Source organism: Euphorbia lathyris, chromosome 9 (genome assembly GCF_963576675.1).
Source record: "Euphorbia lathyris chromosome 9, ddEupLath1.1, whole genome shotgun sequence".
Taxonomy (NCBI): Eukaryota; Viridiplantae; Streptophyta; class Magnoliopsida; order Malpighiales; family Euphorbiaceae; genus Euphorbia; species Euphorbia lathyris.
This window is the reverse complement of record NC_088918.1, coordinates 13,212,916-13,218,248: the sequence shown is the minus strand read 5'-3', so window position 1 is coordinate 13,218,248 and position 5,333 is coordinate 13,212,916.

Here is a 5,333-nt window from a genome sequence, read left to right as displayed (position 1 = left end):
GCTCAGCATCGGTGAAATTCTTTGGTTCATGGACTGAGACGAACGCAACATTGCTAAGATATCTCCTGAGTTGATTTCTTGTCATCAGGTTGTTCTCAGCAGCATCAAGAATGGACTTCTCCGAGTGTCCTCTTGGAATTTTGATCTCTTTAGGTAACGTTGAGTTGTCAGCAGCAGGTGTTTCAACAATCTCTGCAGTTTTCGATTGGTCAGCAAAGGTAATTTCAGGTTCGCTTTTACCTTTGGTCATCCCGTGTGGTAATGACTCAGTGGCTCCATTTTGGTCAGCGGAAGCTGAGCCAGGGTCATCTTCGCCAGACTGACTTGTCTTACCTGTAGGGTCAGTTTCATTGAACTCTATATGGATAGACTCTTCTACAACTTGAGTTCGTTTATTGAATACCCTATATGCTTTACTGTTAGTTGAGTACCCTAGAAAGATCGCTTCGTCAGCTTTAGAATCAAATTTGGCTAGGTTGTCTTTCGTATTGAGTATAAAACATTTACAACCAAAAGCACGAAAGTATCCAATATTGGGCTTTCGTCCTTTCCAAAGTTCATAGGGGGTTTTCTTAAGAATAGGTCTAACTAAAGCCCTATTGAGTATATAGCATGCTGTGTTGACAGCTTCTCTCCAGAAATACTTTGGAAGCCTATTCTCACTCAACATTGTCCTAGCTATTTCAACTAGAGTTCTGTTCTTCCTTTCAACAACCCCATTTTGTTGAGGAGTTCTAGGAGCAGAAAAATTGTGGTCAATGCCGCTGACTTCACAGAATTCATCAAACTGTTGGTTCTTGAATTCTCCGCCATTATCACTACGGATGTGAGCTAATTTTAAATCTCGGTCATTTTCAAGTTTTTTGATCAGTGTTGAGAACGTCTCAAAATCTTCATCCTTGCTACTCAGCAAGATGACCCAAGTGTACCGAGAGAAATCATCTACAATGACTAAGGAAAATCTCTTACCGCCCAAGCTGAGTGGCTGGACAGGTCCGAAAAGATCCAAGTGTAGTAATTCCAATGGACGCTTGGTTGAGACAATATTTTTACTTTGAAAAGACTTTTTGGTTTGTTTACCTTGCTGACAAGCATTACATAATTGATCTTTCTCAAATCTAAGTTTGGGAAAACCCTCAACTAATTGCTTTCTTGCTAATTTGGCAAGGAGGTCCATGCTTACATGACCAAGTCTCCTATGCCATAGCCAGGAGTTATCCTCCTTTGACACTAAACATATGTTTTTCGAAAAATTCTTTTCTAAACTCAACATGTACACATTGTCAACACGAGGGCTAGTTAAAATCAAATCGTTTGTTTTTCCCTCGAGTATCCGACACTCAGTGACATCAAATACAACCTTTCTACCGCTGTCACACAACTGAGCCACGCTCAATAGGTTATATTTGAGACCGCTGACTAAGGAGGCTGACTCAATAGTAGGGTTACCTCCGATAGTACCTGAACCTACTATCTTACCCTTTTCGTTGTCTATGAAGCTTACGCTTCCACCTCGTTTACGCTCAAGTGTGATGAACTGAGTTTCATCACCAGTCATATGCCTCGAGCATGCGCTGTCAATATACCAAAGCTTTGACTTCTCCGCGCACCTCAGACTCACCTGCATTTTAAATCATTCATCTTTAGGTACCCAATTCTTTTTGGGTCCTCGTTGGTTAGCATAGACAGGTGACACATTATGGTGTGGCCATCTTTACCATAATAGTCACAAAAGATTACCCTTTGAGGGTATTTCCTCTTTTGGTCAGCACGATGGTGCTGAGCATACCAACACACTTTTACCGTGTGTCCTCTTTTTCCACAACAGTCACACTGACTGTTCTGCTGAGTGTACTATCGATGCTGACCAGTACCATGATACTCAGCATTGGGATAGAACCTTTTCTTGGCCGATGTACTCAGCTGGTTCTGTATAGTTGTGATGTCCTTTCTCAGTTTCTTTGACTCAGTTTGGACTTCCGAGACAAAACCATGCATGACTTTTAGATTTTCATCTTGCCTGGTGTTGTCTTGGAGAAGCTATCGGAGGTCACTTAGTTTGACCTCTTCAATCTTATCACACCACCTGCTGAGTGCTCTAATTTTCTTATTACACTTCTTGGTCAGTGTATAGAGATCACTCAGGGCATTAGCCATTTCATTTCTGAGCAAAAGAAGAGATGTTACCTCATTGGAGTCTTCCTCTTGGTCAGATCCACCTGAGAGGTCAGCTTGCTCAGATCGGTAGTGGTCAGCAGCGTCGTCGGCCATGAAGCATATATTTGCTGACTCATTTGCATCAACTTCTGATGAGGTTGACTCATCACTGTCACTCCATGTGGCCACCATAGCTTTTCTGCTACCTTTCTTTTCTTTTTTCAGATTTGGACAACTTGATTTAATGTGCCCAGTTTGGTGGCATTCAAAGCACGTGACAGGCTTGGAGCTGTCCTTTTTGTTTTTGTCGTTGGACTCAGCTTTGTACTTATCGCTTCTTCTGAATGGCCTTTTGCTGTTCTTGTCATTCTTTCTGAACAACTTCTTCATTTTTCTTGTAAACATGGCCATTTCCTCATTATCTGATGAGTCAGCTTCGGTTGAGTCAGCTTTCATGACAAGTGATTTTTGTTTCTTGTCCTCTGACTTTTCTTTAGCTTTAAAGTTCTTCATTGAGATCTCATGGGTCAGTAGAGATCCGATCAGCTCGTCATATTTGTATGTGGTCAGGTCCTAAGCCTCTTCCACAGCTGTCTTCTTAGCTTGCCAGCTCTTGGGTAGACTTCTCAAGATTTTCTTCACCTGCTCTTCTTCTGTGAAGTTCTTGCCGAGTCTTTTCAGCTCATTTATGATGTTAGTGAATCTAGCGTTCATTTCAGAGATGTCCTTATTGTCATTCATCTCGAACAGCTCTTATAATCTCATGTGTTGGTTCACCTTTGATTCCTTAACCTTGCTTGTACCTTTATAGGTCACTTCCAGCTTCTTCCATATTTCCTGTGCTGATTCACAACCTGAAATTTTGTTGTACTGTGCAACATCTAGCTCACAGTGAAGCATATTGATAGCCGAAACATTGTTTTGTAATTTTCTAAGGTCATCTTCTGACCACTCGGTTTCACTTTTAACAACTTTCTCGTTGTTAACCATTTTGTAAGGCACAAATGGGCCTTGAACTATTGCAAGCCACGCACTCATGTTTGTAGCTTGAATAAAGTTTTTCATCCTGTTTTTCCAAAATGTATAGTTTGATCCGAAAAACAAGGGAGGCCGACTAATTGATAATCCCTTAGGGAGAATCTGTGTTATTTGATTTCCTGGAAGGAAACGAGTGTTGTTCTCAACCATTTATAGGGATCAGCTCAAGATAGTTATATCTTTGAGTAGTGAGCTACTAAGCTCTGATACCACTTGTTGGTCCCGTGTGATTAGTTCCAAGGGGGGGTTAGGAACTAATATAACTTTTTCGTTGTTAATTACGCTGACTTAATCAGTTCTTTAAATTACTTAACTTAGTTTTAGTCAGCACGACCGAGAGATGTAAGACAACTTTAGTCATACGATGACTAGAACCATTTTACTTGTGAGTTGGGAATTAACACTTAAGGTCAGCTTCCAACTCAGCACTTTGATTACTCAGTGTCAGCTTATACAATTTATATCCTGAGTAATTTAAGCAAACAACACATACATATATATTGAGAGAAAGGGTTAGAAATTACTCAGCAGATTTATCCTGGTTCGGCCTCACCGCCTACGTCCAGTCCCCAGAGTCCTTCCGGGCTTTTTCAATCCAATACTGAGCTCTTTAAAGGTAGAGCACAAACCGTTTACAAAGCAGTTGAGTATGCAAGAGTATCGTCCTCTATTCGTCTACTCAACCCCACTAAGCGCTATAACCGAACACTTAGATTTTCTCTACCATTGAGTACTAAAACCGAGTACTCAGCACCACTCTTTCAATTTTTACAATTGATACAAACTTGTTCTTTCTAGATGAAGAACACTTTAGATGAATACAAATTCAATCTAGCGTTTACACAGAGATAGAAATTTGGTGTAAGATCTTCTTTTCTTGTTTGAATGTGCTTTGTATGTATGCTCTTTTCTTTTTGTACTTCGGCAAAGGATCCAAGTGAAGCACTTGTCCTTTTATAGTGAATTCCTGATGCGGCAATCATTTGAATCTGGAAGTATCCGTTGAATTCAAACGGCTCCTTGCGTCATTCACTGGTCAGCATACAAATATAGCAGGCCAATCCTATCGTCTGAAATTAGCAGGCGTCAGGCTTGTCTTCTTCCGTCAGGTTCGTCTTCTAGTTCTAGTTTCGTCTTTTAGCCAACGGCCAGTTGACCCATGCGTCTCGAAACTGTCTCCGTGTGTAATTCCAAAGCTTCCGTATTGGTGCAGATAATTGTCGGATCTTGTCTTTTTGCAAACGGATCATTCGCACTGTCGTGAAGAACACTCAGCTTGACTTTAATAGTCGTTGTCTTTGAACTTAGTTTCTGACGACACTGACTTGCATTCTACTCAGCTTCCATGGTCAGCTTCGTCTGCAAGCTTTAGTTTAGAGGAAGACTTCTCTTCTTTGATGCTGAGTTGTGTTCTACTCAACTTCCTTGGCCAGCTTCGTCTTCAACCATTTGTTCTGAAGAAGACTTTTCTTCTATTATGCTGAGTCGAGTTCTACTCAGCTTCTATGGCTCATGCTGACTTCATTCTGTCATACTTTTTATTTCTGTTCTTACTTATAATTATACTCAACATTGAACAAACACATTAGTACAATTAAATCAAAGCACATAAATTTAATTGCCCCTTAATCATGGATTAACTTAAATAGTTTTGTCAAATCAAAATCATGTGTAAAGGTGTTTCAACACAATGGTACTGATCCTAACAGCTGGCTCTTTCAAATAGAAGAATACTTCGACTTTCACAACGTTCCCACTGACAATCGACTTCGCATCGTAGCCCTCCATCTGGGAGGCAATGCACTCGAATGGTTCCGTTGGATGAAATCCAACAACATGTTTCATGGCTGGCAGGATCTTCTTGATAAAATCAAAAAGCGTTTCGGTCCATCACAATTTGAGGATTTTCAGGGCCAGTTATATAAATTGGTACAACAAGATTCTTTAACGGATTACCTTGCTGATTTTGAAAAATTAATGAAAAAGGTTAATGGCTTAAGAGAAACTCAATTAATCTCTTGCTTTATATCTAGACTGAAACCGTATCTTAGTCGACAAGTGAGAATCGCCAAACCTGCAACATTACTAGAGACTATTGATCTCGCCAAGGAATACGAAGCACGGGAAATTGAGAACCG